This window comes from Pongo pygmaeus, chromosome 2 (genome assembly GCF_028885625.2).
Source record: "Pongo pygmaeus isolate AG05252 chromosome 2, NHGRI_mPonPyg2-v2.0_pri, whole genome shotgun sequence".
Lineage (NCBI taxonomy): Eukaryota > Metazoa > Chordata > Mammalia > Primates > Hominidae > Pongo > Pongo pygmaeus.
In genome coordinates, this window is record NC_085930.1 from 65,812,928 (window position 1) to 65,831,083 (window position 18,156).

Below are 18,156 nucleotides of genomic sequence, written 5' to 3' on the forward strand. Positions count from 1 at the left end.
TTAATATTCTGTCTTGTGGTTAAAGATGACAGAATGAACACAAATAGTTAACTTTTTACCTCCAGAAATCCATCTACAATAAATGTAAAGGGTTGCTTTATTTTTGGTTTTCTTTTTAGTTATAAACCCACAAGGACGAAGAGAATGGAAGAAGAAATTGCAGCAACAAAATTGTGGATATTGGAGAATGGAGGGAGTGGTAACTGACTGCAGATTTGAGAAAGCTGAGTCCTAAGCCAGCAGTGGGGAAAAAGCAGCCTGGTTTATACCATGGAACCTCCAAAAGTCTCTGGAAGTGGTGTTATACATACAGGTGAGCTGATTTTTAAGAAGCACTTAGGCCTCTATGTCATCTCCACTATTATACCTCGCTGGGTGACTCATCACCTTGGTGCCCCTTAATCCATACAGGAAACCAGAATTTATTCTCTGAAGAAGTTAAAAAGCAGGGGTTTTGCCCTAGGGGCCACTAGACACTTTTGAAGATGCAGATGCTTTACTGAAAACATGTAGAACTAAGGGAAAACTTACTTTCTAACAGTTGAAAAAACCCAGTCCACTCCACACTGAAACTGCAGAATGTTGGGAGCCATGATTATACCCTTCCATGAAGAGTAAGAGAGAGCTTTCTAAGTTGTTTAAGAAAAACAATTTAGATATTGCCACATTGATAGAGTCTACTAGATCATCTGACAGTGAGGCCCACAGCTGGTAGGCTCTACTTAAATGCACAGAGCTTTCAATTAGCCTTTAGTGCTCTGTCTTTAAACTTGAGCAGACAATTGAGAACAATACATATTTTAATAGACACTATGGAATAAAATAGAGATCAAGACCGTGAGCAGAGAAAAAGGTAACCTGGAGAAACAGAGACTATGCAGAGAAATGAAAGCTTTAAAAGCCATTATTAATATCTTCATAAAGATAATGGGCCCATGATAGAAAAACAGGATGAATATGGAAGCAATTGGAGAAAAACAAAGAGCTCTTGGAAGCTAAAAACATAAATAGGAGAAACCCAGAAACAGACCTTCACATTTATGGTCAATTTACTTTTGGTGAGGGTACCAAGACAAGTCAATGGAGAAAAAAGAATATTTTCATCAAATGGTGCTGGGCCAACCATATACCCATATCCAAAATAATGAATTTAGACCACTATTTCATACTACATACAGAAATTAACTCAGAATGGATGAAGGTCTTAAATGTAAGGGCTAAATCTATAAAATTCTTAAAAGAAAATAAAGCCATAAATCTTTGTGACTTCGGACTAGATAACAGATATGACCTCAAAACCACAACCAACAAAGGAAAAAATAAACACATTTGGACTTTAACAAAATTTCTTGTGTTTCAAAAGATAGTATGAATAGAGTAAAAATTCAACTCATAGAACAGGAGAAAATATTTGCTAATCATATATCTGATAAGGGTTTGGTATCCAGAATATATAAAGTATTCTTATATTTCAATAATAAAAAGACAACCCAATTCTAAAATAGTCAAAAGATTTAAATAGATATTTCTGCAAAGAACATATACAAATAGCCAAAATCATATAAAAAAATATATTTTTTTAACGGCAGCATTTTTGTTTTTCCTTACACAATGATGTGCTGCTGGGGCCTAATGTTCTCACGTAACAGTAGAAAACCAAAATTTGTTGTCATCTCTTTGAAGAACTGAGAATTGCATACAAAAAAACCTTACATAAATTAAAAGGATTAATACATTTACAGGTGTAAATACAAACCGCTTCCAACTCAAGGCAAGTTAACAGCCCTCGGTGTTCTGGCAGGAAAACATCAGCTAAGAAAGGAAACTGGGTCCTATGGCTTGGACTTTTCCAACCCTGACAGACCAGCAGGACAGAAACTACTGGTTCAGGAGCCCTTACCAGCCTCTAGAGAAATTCCAGAACACTAAGTCCTGACACATTAATACCCTGCACAGATTGGATACTGCTGGCCACACAGACTCACCAAGCCACAGACTTGTCTTCCACAAGCACGTTCTTACATCAGCCACAAAGTGACCAAGCCACATGTACTAAGGGGTGAAATCAAAGATATGTATAGGCATTCTACAAATACCAAGGGGGAAAAGTTAACTTGAATACAAGGTCAAAATCAGCAACAAGTTCTACAATCAAGTGCTGATATCAGATACAAGCTTCAAGGACAATTTCTTTTTGAAGGCTTATTCCAGTTTCATGAGGCTAGCATGAAGTGTATGCATTTGCCAGGGGCAATTTATACTTCTGAAGTAACCCATGCAGCAAATGCTACACATCTGCTTACGGTACATTTAGAAGCATTTGCGGTGGACGATGGAGGGGCCAACTTGTACTCCTGCTTGCTAATCCACATCTGCTGGAAGGTGGACAGTGAGGCCAGGATGGAGCTGCGGATCCACACAGAGTACTTGTGCTCTGGGGGCACAATGATCTTGATCTTCATGGTGCTGGGTGCCAGGGCAGTGATTGCCTTCTGCATCCTGTTGGTGATGCCCGGGTACATGGTGGTGCCGCTAGACAGCACCTTGTTGGCATGCAGGTCTTTGCAGATGTCCACATCACACTTCATGATGGAGTTGAAGGTGGTCTAATGGATGCCACAAGATTCCACGCCTAGGAAGGAAGGCTATAACAGCGCCTCCAGACACCAGGACCACTCGTTGCTAACGGTGATGACCAGGCTGTCGGGCAGCTCCTAGCTCTTCTCCAGGGAGGAGGAGGAGGAGGATGCGGCGGTGGCCATCTCCTGTTCAAAGTCCAGGGCAACATAGCATGGCTTCTCCTTGATGTCGCCCATGATCTCCACTCAGCCACGGTGTTGAAGCTGTAGCTGCGCTTGGTGAGGATCTTCATGAGGTAGTCAGTCAGGTCCCCACCAGCCAGGTCCAGACACAGGATGGCATGGGGGAGGGCTTAGGCCTCATAGATGGGCGCTATATGAGTGACCCCATCTCCAGGGTCCATAACAATGCCAGTGGTGCATCCAGAGGTGTAGAGGGACAGCATGGCCTGGATGGCCACGTACATGGACAGGGTGTTGAAGGTCTCAAACATGATCTGGGTCATCTTCTCTCTGTTGGCCTTGGGGTTCACAAGGGCCTCTGTCAGCAGCACCAGGTGCTCCTCCGGGGCCACACGCAGCTCATCGTAGGTGTGGTGCCAAATCTTCTTCATGTCATCCCAGTTGATGACGATGCTGTGCTCAATGGGGTCAGAGTCCCAATCTTCAGGGTCAGGATGCCATGCTTGCTCTGGGCCTCATCACCCACGTAGGAGTCCTTCTGGCCCATGCCCACTATCATGCCCTGGTGCCAGGGGCGCCCGAGGATGGAGGGGAACACGGCTCTGGGGGCGTCGTCCCCAGCAAATCCAGCTTTGCACATGCCGGAGACACTGTCAATGACCAGCATGGCAATCTCTTCTTCCATTGTGACAGGCGGAGGAGCAGGGTGGCAGAGCGGTGGGAGGACACGGTGCACGGGCTGGCGGCAGCAACTGTGTGATACTCAACGTCATTAACCATCAGGAAAATGCATATCAAAACTGGAGTACCAGACAGGCATAGTGGCTTATGCCTATCATCTCAGCACTTTGGGAGGCCAAGGCGGGAGGATCGCTTGAGCTTGAGGAATTCGAGACCAACCTGGGCAACACTGCAAGACCTCATCTCTACTAAAAATTAGCCAGGTGTGGTGGTGTGTGCCTGTGGTCCCAGCTACTCAGGAGGCTGAGGTGGGAGGATTGACTGAGCCTGGGAGATTGAGACTGTACTGAGCTATGACCATGCCACTATACTCCATCCTGGGAGACAGAAAGAGACTCTGTCTCAAAAAAACAAACCCAAAACAAAACAAATAAACAAAACCGAGGTACCAAATCACACCCAGTAGGATAAATATAATTAAAAAGATGGACAATAACAAATGTTGATGAGGATGTGATGTGGAGAAACTGGAACCCTCACAAACTGCTGGTGGAAATGTAAAATGTGTACACTTGGAAATACAGTTTGGCAGTTCCTCAAAACATTAGAGAATTATCATAGCAGCCAGCAATTTCACTCCTTAGGTATACCCAAAGGAGTTTAAAACACATGTGTCCACGGCCGGGCGCAGTGGCTCACACCTGTAATCCCAACACTTTGGGAGGCTGAGGCGGGCAGATCGCGAAGTCAGGAATTTGAGACCAGCCTGACCAACATGGTGAAACCCCGTCTCTACTAAAAATACAAAAATTAGCCACACGTGGTGGCGTGTACCTGTAATCCCAGCTGCTCAGGAAGCTGAGGCAGGAGAATAGCTTGAACCCGGGAGGCGGAGGTTGCAGTGAGCTGAGATTGCGCCACTGCACTCCAGCCTGGAAGACAGGGCGAGACTCTGTCTCAAAAAAAAAAAAAAAAAGGTCACGCAATTTGTACACAAATGTTCATGGCAGCGTTATTCATATGGCCAAAAAGTGGAAACAACCCAAATGTCCATCAACTGATGAATAAACAAAATGTAGTATAGACATGATGGAATGTCAGTCAGCAATAAAATGGAATGAAGTACTGACACATGCTACAACATGGATGGACCTTGAAAACATTATGCTAAGTGAAAAAAGCCAGTGACAGAAGACTATATATTATACGACTCCATTTATATGAAGTGTTCAGAACAGGCAACTCTGTAGAGGCAGAAAGCAGATAAGTGGTGACCTAAGGCTGAGAAGGTGTGGAGAAACAGGGGTGTGACTACCAATGGGTACAGAGCTTTATTTCCGGTTAATGAAAATGTTCTAAAATTGATAGTGATATGTGGTAGTTGCACAACCCTGTGGATGTACTAAAAACCATTGGATTGCACACTTTAAGCAGGAAAGATTTTTAAAGAGAGAAAATAATATCACAGGAAGAAAACTCATTAGGAAGGTTGGAAGAAAAGTCAAGAAAATCTTCCTAAAAATACAGAAAAAAAAACTCAGAAATGAAAAACAGAAGAGAAAAAAATTTAAATCTGCTGATCGATTCAGAAGGTCAACATCCAAATAATAGTTCTAAAAAGAGAGCACAGAAAAATATGGATTGGAAATCAACAATGAAGGAATTCAAGAAAATACCTCAGAATTGAAAGGCTTGTTACCCAGACTGAAAGGGCTCCAGAGAGTCAAGCAAAACAAACGCAAATAGATTCTCACCAAGATTCACCATCATAAATTTCAGAAAAGCAAGCCAAAGAGAAAATTCCAAATGCTTTCAGGGAAGAGGGTGGGAACAGATCAACATCCAAAAGATTAGGAATCAAAGTGGCTGCAAACTTCCCAGGAGCAATACTGGAAGCCAGAAGATAATTGAGCAATGCCTTCAACATTCTAAGGAAAAATGACTTCCAACCTAAAATTCTAAAGCCAGCAAACTATCAGTTAAGTACAAGGATAGTATAAAGATATTTTCAGACATGAAAGGTTGAGCTTTTTTCAGACATAAAAGGTTGAGCTTTAAATGTTTCTATAAAAAGAGAGTGATATCAAGTGGTAGATATATATCAAATACACTTATTACATTTGAGTTCAAATTTTAATTTATTCATTCATTCATTCGAGACAAGGTCTCACTCTGTCACCCAGGCTGGAGTGCAGTGGCATAATCACAGCTCACTGCATCCCTGACCTCCCAAGGTTCAGGTGATCCTCCCACCTCAGCCTCCCAAGTAGCTGGGACTATAGGCATGCGCCACCACACCTGCCTAATTTTTCTTTTTGTAGAGACAGGATTTTGCCACATTGCCCATGCTAGTATCAAACTCCTAGGCTCAAGTTGTCCTATCACCTCAGCCTTCCAAAGTGCTGCCATTACAGGCATGGGCCCACCATGCCTGGCCTGAGTTCAAATTTTAATTTTAAAAATTTATAGAATGCTTGAGAAGTGCAGACCTGAAGACAGAGAAATAGAATTTGAGAAATATTTCTAGGAAATGAACAAGGAAAGTTCAGAAACTGTCAAGGAAGCTTTCCCTTTCTTTCTTTCCTTTTTTTTTTCTGGTTAAGATAAGTGAGTCTGGATCTTGTAATATGCAGATGAAAATGATTTAATAGAGAAGGAGAAACTGTACATGGCGTGAGCCACCACACCCGGCCAATTAATAAACATTCTAACAGTCTCTTATTTACGAATTGATGTTGTGATGCCATGCATATTAATTAAAAGAGTTCAACAAAGGAATATAGTAGGGACCAGGGAGAAAGTGAAGTTTCATAGAAGACTTGGCCTTGAAGGCTGAAAAGAATTTTACAAGGAAAGGAAAGGTTTACCTCTCATATAGAGTTGAAACAATAAGGGAAAAAACATCCCTTTTTTCTTTTTTTTTTTTTTAAATCACTGAATGACTTGGATTAAAACCTTGACATGACTCATTCTGTTTCTTTTCCCATGCTAAAATCTGCATTTTCTTTTCTCCCCTAGGGAGATGTGAAATATAATTTAACAAATCTTGTTGATATGGTTTGGCTGTATCCCCACACAAATCTCATCTTGTAGTTCCCATAATTCCCACATGTCATGGGAGGGACCCAGTGAAAGGTAGTTGCATCATGGGGGCAGTTACCCCCCATGCTGTTCTTGTGAGAGTGAGTTCTCATGAGATCTGATAGTTTTTATAAGGGGCTTTTCCCCCTTTGCTCGGAACTCACTCTCTCTCCTGCCACCATGTGAAGAAGGACAGTTTGCTTTCACTTCTGCCATGATTCTACACTTGATCTTAGTCAAAAGGCCGAGAAGTGATACCCTTCTGCCATCATCGTAGGCTTCCTGAGGCCCCCCAGCCATGTGAAATTGTGCGACAATTAAACTTCTTTCCTTTATAAATCACCCGGTCTTGGGTAGTTCTTTATAGCAGTGTCAGAACGGACTAATACACTTGTAAAGAGGTTCTTGAACAGAACTGCTCTATGTTCTGAATGTGAGTACCATGCCACCTTCTGTGATGCTGGGACTCCAGCATATTTATTTTCATATCCTACATGATAAATATTCTGATATAAGTACATAAATGTAAGGGTAAGGAAGGCGAATTATTTGGGCTGAAAAACTTAGTAGCCATGCAAATATTCAGTTTGCATAAGAGTCAGCCAGATTTTCTACCAATGCCGCCAAGAGTTTTGGTGAATATATTCAATTCATGCCTTACAATTTAATAAGACTCCCCCTAACCCCGAGTCTTTTTTCTAAAACAGCTGGCTCCAAATATCCTTCTGTTTTCATAAGTAGGATTTTGTGTGTTTTCACTTCTGATGTTGAAACAGCTGCTTTCATTTTTTTAATTTTATTCTTCAGAATGGTTTTAGATTTACAAAAAAACTATTAAGGTAGCCCAGAGTTCCCACAATCCCCAAACCTAGCTTTCCATACTATCATTTTACATCAGTATGGTATATTTGTTATAATTAACGAGCCAATATTGATTCATTATTATTAACTAAAGTGCATACTTTATCCAGATTTCCTTAGTTTTTTAAATCTTTACCCAGATATCATTCACATACCATACAATTCATCCTTTTAAAGTGTGCAATTCAGTAGGGTTTAGTATATTTACCACTATCTAATTCTAGAGTATTTTTGTTACCCAAAACAGAAACTATGTACCCATTACCAGTCACCTCCTAATACCTCATCCCCAACTTGTAGCCCTAGGTAACCACTAATCTGCTTTCTGTCTCTACAGAGTTGCCTATTCTGGACTCTTCATATAAACGGAATCATACAACATGCGGTCTCTTGTTACTGGCTTTTTAAATAATTTCAACTTTTATTTTAGATTCAGGGGGTACATGTACAGGTTTGTTAAACGGGTATACTGCATGATGCTGAGGCTTAGTTTATGATTGATTCCATCACCCAGGTAGTGAGCATAGTACTCAACAGTTAGTTTTTCCAATCCTTGCCCCCACCCTCCTTCCCACCTCAAGTAGTCCCCAGTGTCTACTGTTGCCCTCTTTATGTCTATGAGTACCCAATGTTTAGCTCCCACTTACAAGTGAGAACATGCAGTATTTGGTTTTCTGTTCCTGTTATTAATTCATTTAGGATAATGGCCTCCAGCTGCATCCATTTTGCTGAAAAGGACATAATTGCATCCCTTTTTATGGCTGTATAGTATTTCATAGTATATATGTACCACCTTTTCTTTATCCAATCCACTGTTGAGCACCTACGTTGATTCCATGTCTTTACTATTGTGAATAGTGCTACGATGAACATATAAGTGCATGTGTTTTTTTGGCAGAACAATTTATTTTCTTTTGAGTATACACCCAGTAATGGGATTGCTGGGTTGAATAGTAGTTCTGTTTTAAGTTCTTTGAGAACTCTCCAAACTGTTTTCCACAGTGACTAATTTACATTCCCACCAGCAGTGTCTAGGTGTGTAGGTGTTCCCTTTACTCTGCAGCCTCACCAGCATCTGTTGTTTTTTGAATTTTCTTAATAGCCATTCTGAATGGTGTGAGATGGTATCTTATTGTAATTTTTATTTGCATTTATTTGATGATTGTTACTGGCATCTTTCACTCAGCGTAACGTTTCCAAGGTGCATCCATGTTGTAGCATGTATCAGTACTTAATTCCATTTTATTGCTGAACGACATTCCATTGTAGAGCTATACCACATTTTGTTTACCCATTTATCAGTTGACGGACATTTGGGTTTTCACTTTTTGGCTATACGAATAATGCTATGAACATTTGTGTACAAGTTGTTGGGCGAACACGTGTTTTAATTTCTCTCAGGTATACCTATGAGTGAAATTGCTGGCTCATATGGTAACTCTATGTTTAACTTCTGAGGAACTGACAAACTGTTTTTCCAAGTGCACCATTTCACATTTCCACCATCAATGTATAAGGGTTCCAATTTCTCCACATCCTCACCAACACTTGTTATTCTCTGTCTTTTTTATTACAGTTGTCCTATGGGGTGTAAAGTTATATCTCATTGTGGCTTTGGGTCACATTTCCGTTAGGACTAATGAGGTTGAGCATCTTTTCATGTACTATTGACCTTTTGTATATGTTCTTTGGAGAAATGTCTATTCAAATCCTTTGCCCCTTTAAAATATGGGTTGTCTCTTTATTGTTGAATTATAAGAACTCTATATATTCTGGATACTAGAACTCTCTTAGCTACATTATTTACTTCCCCCCCATTCTGTGAATTCATTGTATTTATAGTATCATTTGAAGCACAAGTTTTAAATTTTGATGAAGTTCAATTTATTTATATTTTCTTTGGTTGGTTGTGTTTAAGTGTAGATTTCCTTAGTTTCTAACCTAATGACATTTTCTGGTCCAGGATCCCATACAGGATACCACATTAATCATCATGTCTCCTTAAGTTCTCCTCTTGACAGTTTCTCAGACTTCCCATGCTTTTGATAATTTTGACAGTTTTAATAAGTATTGGCCAAGTGTTTTGTAGACTGCCCCTCAATTGGTCTTTATCTAATGTTTTTCTCAAGGTTAGAGTTATGGGTTTGAGGAAAAAAGACCACAGAGATAAAGTACCATTTTAGTCACATGTCAAGGGTATACACTATCAACATGACTTATCACTGTTGATGACAACTTTGATCACCTGACTGAGGGAGTGTTTGTCAGGTTTCTCCACTGTAATCTTTTTTCCTACTTTCCCTACTATACTCTTTGAAAGGATGTCACTATGCACAGCTCACACTTAAGGGGTGGGAAGTTATAGTCCACCTTCTTGATGCAGAATATCTACATAAATTGGAAATTATCCTGCATGGTAGATTTTTTTTTCCTCCTCTCCCTTTAATCATTTATTTGCATCAGTATGGACCTATGGATATTTATTATTTTGGATTATAACCCAATACTATATTTTCTTGCTCAAACTATTCCAGCTTTAGCCATTGGTAACCCTTTCAATTGGCCTTCAGGCTCTTTTGACACAGCTCCCTTCCATGTGTTTTTAAAAATATCCATAAATATTTCTATATGAAACTTATGTGCCTATATTAAACTAAACATGAGTTCATAATGATGTCTCCAACTTTACTCCATTATTAGATGGATTATTCTAGCCTTTTCCCATGTTTATCTGTGAACTTCCACTCCAACAGTGAGAAACCTGGTTCACTCCATCTTCCATCCATTTACTTAATTGTTCAATTTCAGTATACATGTATAGCATTATCAGAATTGTTAATCCACACACTCATGGGATACATTATCAACTACAGTTCTTATGTTTAGATTCTTTTGCCTTTAATCTTACAGACTCTACTCATTTCCATAGTCAATTAAATCAGCACCTTTTTCCCTCATTCATTTCAGTGAGTTATTTTATACATTTGTAATTTTATCACATTCTGCATTCTATCCTGGGATCACCCAATCCCCTAAGTGATCTTTAAAAATTTTGCAGACATTATGGTTCACCTTTTGTGCTGCTGAATTCCATAGATTTTGCATAGTGTCATGTATTCCCCCATTTCAGTATCATATAGAATAGTTTCACCACCCCACAAATCTCCTGTGTTTCACTGTATTTAAGTCCTCCCCTCCCACCCTTCCCCCCCCGGCAAACACCAATCTTTTTGCTGTCACTATAGTTTTGCCTTTTCCAAAATGTCATATAATTGGACTCATGTAGCCTGTAGCCTTTTAAAATTGGCTTATTTACCTTAGCAATATGCATTTAAGATTCATCCATGTCTTTTTGTAGCTTGATAGCTCATTTATTTTTATCACTGAATAATATTCTACTGTCTGGATGTTCCATAGTTTACCCATTCACCTACTGAAGGACATCTTGGTTGCTTCCAGTTTTTGCTGATTATGAATAAAGTTGTTATAAACATTTGCATGCAGGTTTTTGTCTTGGCATATGGTTTTCAAATCATTTGGGTAAATACCTAGGAGCATGAATGCTGGATCGTATGGTAAGACTATGTTTAGTTTTGTAAGAAACTGCCAAACTGTCTACGCTTCTTATTGAGCCTTAGAGTTATTGGTATATTTGGATACAATTCCTTTATTAGGTACATATTTTGCAAATATTTTCTCCCAGTCTGTGGCTTGTCTTTCAATTCTCTTAACAGTGTCTTCTAGAGAGCAGAAATTTTCAACTTTAATAAAGTCCAACTTATCAGTTTTTTCTTTCACAGATTATGTCTTTGGTGCTGTATCTAAAAACTCACAGCCAAACCGAAGGTCACCTAGAGTTCCTCCTGTGTTTTCTTCCAGAAGATTTCTAGTTTTAAATTTCAGATTTTGGTTTATGGCCCATTTTAATTTTTGTCAAAGGTATAAGATTTGTGTCTAGGTTCACTACCCTGCATATGAATGTAAATTTGTTGAAAAGACTGTCCTTTCTCCATTTAATTCTTTGCTCCTTTGTCAAAGATCATTTGATTATTCTCTGTGTGAGTCTATTTCTGGGCTCTCTATTCCATTGATTGAAATAGATCTATTCTTTCATATCATCATCATCATACTGCATGCATCATACTGCATGGATAACTATAATGTAATAAAAAGTCTTGAAATCAAGTTCTGTGAATCCTTCAACTTTATTCGTCTTCAGTATTACGTCGGCTATTCTGGGTTTCTAGGCTTTCCATATAAACTACAGAATCAACTTGTTAATCTCTACAAAAATAGAGATTTCTGGGATTTTGATTGGGATTCCACTGCATCTATAGATCAAGTTGGGAAGACTTGACATCTTAACAATATTGAGTCTTCCAATCTATAAATATAGAATCTGTTTATTTAGATCTTCAATTTCTTTCATCAGAGTTTTGCAGTGTTCTGCTTATACGTCTTGAATATATTTTGTTAGATTTATGCCTAAGTACTTTTTTCTTTTTTTGTGGTGCTGTTGTAAATGGTAGTGTTTTTTAAATTTTTCATTGTGGTATACAGGAAAATAACTAATTATATATACTCACCTTGTGTCCTGGAACCCTGCTCTACTTGTTTATGTTCCAGGAGGTTTATCATTTCCTAGCAATTTTCTACATAGACAATCATGTCACCTGTGAACAAAGACAGTTTTATTTCTTCCTTCACAATATATATAGCTTTAATTTCCTTTTCTTGTCTTATTTCACTAAGTTATTCAATATGATGTTGACTAATAGTGGTGACAGAAGACATCTTTACCTCATTCTCAATCTTAGGGAGAAAGTATGGTTTCTTACCATTAAGTATAATGTAGGCTTTTTTGTAAGATGTTCTTTAATAAGTTGAGGAAATTCACCTTTATGCCTAGTTTGCTGAGAGTGTTTATCATGAATCAATGTTGCATTTTGTCAGAGGCTTTTTAAGCATCAATTCCTAGCCTTCAAATATCTTACCATATATTTCTTCTGTTCTGTTCTTTCTTTGCCTTCTCATATATTGCACATCTTATACCTATTGAAAATATCTCACATTCTTAAATGTTCTGTTGCTGTTTTAAACTCTATTTTTCTCTTTGCCTTTCTGAGAAGTTTCACTGACATATGTATTTTCAAGCTTCTTTCCTTGGCTGTGTCCAGAATAGCCCATCAAAGGCATTCTTCATTTCTGTTGCAGTTTTTACTTATAGCATTTGCTTTTCATTCATTCCTATAGTTTCCATCTCTCTGCTTACATTATCCATCTGTTCTTTCATGTTATCTACTTTTTCTATCAGAGCGTTTACCATATTAATCATAGTTACTTTAAATTTCCTGCTTGTTAATTCCAAGATATGTGTCATATCTGAGGCTGGTTCTGATGCTTGCTTTGAAGACACTTCAGGCTGTGTTATTTATTCCTTTTAGCATGACTTGTAATTTTTTTTGTAAGCCAGACATGATGTATTGGGAATAGGAACTGGTCTAAATAGGCCTTTAGTGTGAGGTCTTACGTTAATCTAGCTAGGAGTTTGGCTGTGTTTAATACATGCTGCAGTAGTAAGTGCCAGAGGCTTCAAATTCCTCCAGTGTCCCTGTTTGTATGTCCTCTGTTGTCTTTGGGCTTCCCTGAGACCTCCCCCTCAGATAAAGTCTGTGTGTTATAACTCATTTGGCTGTAACCCAGTAGTTACACTGTAGCCCTGTTGGTGTGGTGGTAAGATGTTGGGGGAAAGGAAGCATTCTGCTATCTTACGATTAAATCTCAGTCATTCAGTGGGCCTGTGACCTTCACGAGTATTTCTCAGTTTCTTTCCCCTTCCCCCTTAGGTGAGATAGTAAAACTAGAGGGGGCTGGAGTCAGAGAAATGCCCTTCTCCCAGGTGGGATAAGACTCTGGTAGTCTTTTCCTATGGAGAGTAGGTCTTTGTTACAGAGAAGGCTCTGGGTATATTTCACAATGGTTACTCTCTCTTTCTTCCTGCCAGAACCAATACGAGATCTTTCTTGGCTCTTCACTGTACAAACCTGTGGGGTTCCTAAAAGTAAAATCTATAAAAATGTGATGCCACTGTTAAGACTACAGACCCAGGAGTTTCTCAATCTCCAGCTAGCCCATAAACAACCTTCAGCAATTTGTCAAAATTACCATTGAAGTGTTCCTACCAGTTTAAGACTCCAGCAGCTTCTGCTCCAAGTATGCAGATCTCAACTGAGACTTCCTAGATTTGCTTGTCTTTCCATATTTTAGGGCAGCACTTTGCTCTGCAATCTCATTTCTCTGATAGATACAATAAAAGTTCCGATTTTCATTTTGTTCAGCTGTTTCTTGAGCAAGGCTAGGTATGATGATTTCCAAGCTCTATAAATGTCAGAACTGATACCTGCTGCTTGCATTTTCATCCTTACAGTTTAATGAATTGGTGTCTTGAGGAACTGAGACAGAGCAGGGACCTCCTTTATAGGAGCCTGTGGGCCCCCCGCCAAGCATGGAAATAAAGGAAAATCTTGAGTTCCTTCAAGAAAAATTCCAGGCGCCTAGCTAGCCCTGAGAAGTAAATAAGCAACTTTACAGCAAGAAGGTAAAAGTAACTTAAAACAATAGCCAAGGAAGTTACTGTCAGGAGATGTTTGATTCCCCTGTAGAAGCTAAAGACAACATCTTAACATATGTCCCTGAGTTGTTTTTCAGAAACCCAGCCCTCCACCAAGCAGATCCACTGGCACACAGACCTCTCAGATAAAGGGCAATGAAGAATGAATTCTGACCACCGTTCTTTGTTTTAAATTTCTTCCTGAGGGGCCTGGAGGGAGTAACACCCACGCGCCAGAGTTAACATTCTTTTCTACTGATTCCAGCTTTTAAAACAAAGCTTCTCTTCCTTAAACAACTGCAAATCAGAAAATGTTTGAATCCACCTATGACCTGTGGGCCCACCACCCACACCCTGCCTGCTTTAAGATGTCCCACCCTTTTAGGCCAAAACCAATGTGTAACCTCTATGTATTGATTTATGATTTTCCTTTTACTTCTGCTTTCCTGAAATTTACTCCTGCCTATAAAAACCCTTACCTATACACCATAGGAAAGGTCAGGATTTAAGCATTAGCTGCCTGGTCCTCCTTGCTTGGTGCCTTGCAAATAAATGTTTTCCTTTCTACCACTGCAAAACCTTGGTATGGATATCTGGTCTTACTGTGCCAGGCAAGTAGACCCCAGTTCAGTTCTATAACAGAACTACTTTGGCAACACATGACTTGGATGCATATAACCAGACAGGTAGATTTAGATACACTTCAGTGGTGGAATCCAGCTCTTGGTCAAATACTAAAACTCTCTCATCCAAATTGGTGGGAATGTGGGACTCAAGTGCTATCGCTAGAAGTTGGGTTTATAAGAGAAAGTAGCTGGAAACAGCATTAAACTGTAATGAGAAGGGACTCTCAGGAGATGAGGGGAGAGGAAATGATAAAGGTAACTGCTGCTTTTAGAAGCCATTCTCAGCACTGATATGACACTCTAACAGAATCTTTTGACTAGGTCAGGAAAAGCAAAATATCAAATACATCTCTAGTACCCATGCTCCCTTTCTAGGTTTTTCTCTGCCCATCCCTCTCCCCCTGTTCCAGCACTGCTTTCATATTCCACTTCCCCAGTGCTTTTATCTTGATTTATTCACTGGGTCCACTTAGACATGCTAGTACTTAATTATTATCAGAAGAGCTGATACTAGAGTAAGTGGAAATAATTGAGGCAAATTGTCCAGCACTGGAAGGAACAGTTTGCTTCAGAGATAGAACAATCATTTGTCAGGAAAAGATGTAAATTACTGTTGTCTTATATCATACAAACACACAAAGGTTAATGACTGGAATAACTCATTCTAAAAAAAAAATTCTAAGTTCTGATTCCTTTAGTAGTCCTATATATACACACAGCATAATAGCATATCTTAATTTAATGTCTTTAACAATACAGCTGGGAATCATTCAGAAATCATCTACTGTCATTAAAGGGATCATTAATTTGTGGGAAAGAAAACACATTTATGCTAAACTGTTAAGATAATCAACTTACATCAGAAATCTATTGTTTTAAAAACATGCAAATGGTCTACCAAATCAACCTCCACATGGCCTACTTATCTACAGTGTCCTTATAGACATTGTAGGTAAGAAACTTAAAGTGAAGAAATAAATATGGACATTTGAAAAGGACAGGGATCAAATTCTAGGTATGTGCATTTGTTAAAAAAAGTAGATTCTGATCGAGAAGGGTTGGGATGGGACCACAGAATATATTTTTAAAGTAGGCATCCCAGGTGATTTTGATGCAGATAGAGGACCACATGTTGAAATACTATGCTCTAAAAGGATCAAAATAAAGACTATGTTTCGAGTATGTTTATATGTTTCAGTTTTAATGTTCTTCTAAAATTATAGAACCAATTCTACTTACATGCTTATTTTAAGTATTTTCACTATATTTTTTCATAAAATCTTCCCTGATTGTCTCATAGTTAACAGTAAAAGCATGCCACGGGAGTGGAAAAGCAGAAAGCTATAGAGATTAGAAATCAGTTATCCATAAATTAAGAGCCCAAAGTTATCAGACTGAATCAAATGCTAAGAGAAATCAATAATCAAAAACAAAACTATAAAATACAAAGCCAACTTCCTAAACTCAAGCTGCAACCAAAGAAATAAGTTTGAATCTTAGTCATCCTACAGGCATGTCTAATTCAAATTTATACAATGTTCATGGCTAAAGTCATATCACATAAAAGGACTGAAAATAAAATCCCTTCCTGTAGCCTAATTTTTATATGTTTAAGATTGTTCTAGGACTTCTCAGCTGCTGGACTATATTTGAAACTCATTTCAAATATCTTTGCTCATGTTTCACTAGAAAAACAATTCCCCTAAAAATAAGGGATTTAAAGATGTCAAAAAGTATATATATATACATATACACACACACACACACACACACACACACACACACACACACACACACAGAGAGAGAGAGAGAGACAGACGGACAGACAGTCTTGCCTTGTCGCCCAGGTTGGAGTGCAGTGGCACGATCTTGGCTCACTGAAACCTCTGCCTCCTGGGTTCAAGCGATTCTCCTGCCTCAGCCTCCCGAATAGCTGGGATTACAGGCGCATGCCACCATGCCCAGCTAATTTTTGTATTTTTAGTAGAGATGGGTTTTCACCATGTTGGCCAAGTTGGTCTCGAACTCCTGACCTCAAGTGATCCGCCTGCCTCAGCCTCCCAAAGTGCTAGGATTACAGGCGTGAGCCACCACACCTGGCCCAGATGTCACTATATTTTCATATCTTGTCTTAAAATTATCATTTTTGTTCTGTTAGAACAAGTAATATAACCAGTCTTTTATATAACAGATTAGTTGAGAGGGTGAGAATATACATGTTTCCATATAATTTTTAATATACACAAAGGACACAACTTTTTAGGAGGGTGACTAACTGAAGGCTAGATACTATAGACACTGGGTTTAGAGAGAAATTAGTATACCATCCACACTTCTACTTGCCAACATTAGTAAATGAGGGAAGTAGAAAGTCTGCTTCGGAACCAATCAAATTTGGGCTTGAACTCCTGCCCCCTACTCATTACCATGAGGAAATTGTTTAACTTCTGAGACTCTGCCAAATAAGAATAATCCATTTTGAATATCAAGATAACATGTGTGAAATGCTCTAGTACAGAGTCTAGTATACCTTAGGCAAAAATATTTTTAATATATAGGTGCCCTTCTTTTCTCCTCTCTGCCCACTAATCCTCTTGCTCTTGTTCAAACAGAAAACATTTTTTTCTTTAAACTTTATGTTGTAAAATAAAACAAAGATACAGAAAGCCACATCAAAATTTTAAAAAAAGAGTATTGCTTAATGAGTTTAATGAGTTGTTATAAGGCAAACACTCATGTATCCACCATCCAGGTTAATAAACCAATTTTGACAGCCAACCCAGGAGCAGCTTCAATACCCAGTCCCAGCCTTGACCCCCTCCTTCCCCGCAAAGGTAACCACTCTCTTGACTTTTATGGAATTACTTCCTTATGCTTCTATTCAAGTGTATATTCTTAAACACTACAGTTTACAGTTGCCTATTTAAAAAAAAAAAAACAACAACTTTGTCTTCCAAATCTCTTTTAATCCACAGGTTTCCCTCTGCATCCCTTTATTTTCCTTAGAGTTGATCTGTTGAAGAACCTGGAGCATCTTGACCCATATGTAGAATTTCCCATAGTAGCAGTTTTGCTGATTACACTCTCACCAGGAAGATCGTGTTTCTCCATCCTTTGTGTTTCCCACGAATTGGCAGCTGGATGCAGAGGCTTGATCAGACTCCTGTTAGATTCCTTTTATCAGGAGCTCATAATGTCTGCCTTTCTGTGATATTAACAGCTGTTGATGTTCAATACCTAGATGCATTAATTCAATGGGGGTTGCAAAACGGTAATACTCTAATTTTATCATTTTTATGCAAAAATTCATTTTATTCCCATGTGCCAACAGCCAATAAATAGAAAATGAAATTCAAAGAGTAATACCATTTATAATAGCATCAAAAGAACCACCAAATACCCAGAGAGAAAGGCAACAAAATATGTAAAAGACTTCTACCTTTAAAAACCACAAAGCATAATTTGAGAGTTTTTAAAGCCTCAAACAGTTGGTGGGATATACCATGTTCATGTTCTAAAAATTCATAACTGCAAA

At 38.7% G+C, this 18,156-nt stretch overlaps 1 protein-coding gene and 1 pseudogene across 1 annotated transcript in view; both read right to left on the reverse strand.

Annotated features, from left to right (window-relative positions):
- The window catches only part of SYN2 (synapsin II), a 188,650-nt gene that overhangs the window by 124,967 nt on the left and 45,527 nt on the right, over positions 1 to 18,156 (reverse strand). The window lies entirely within an intron of this gene.
- On the reverse strand, positions 2,311 to 3,619 carry LOC129032703 (actin, cytoplasmic type 8-like; annotated as a pseudogene).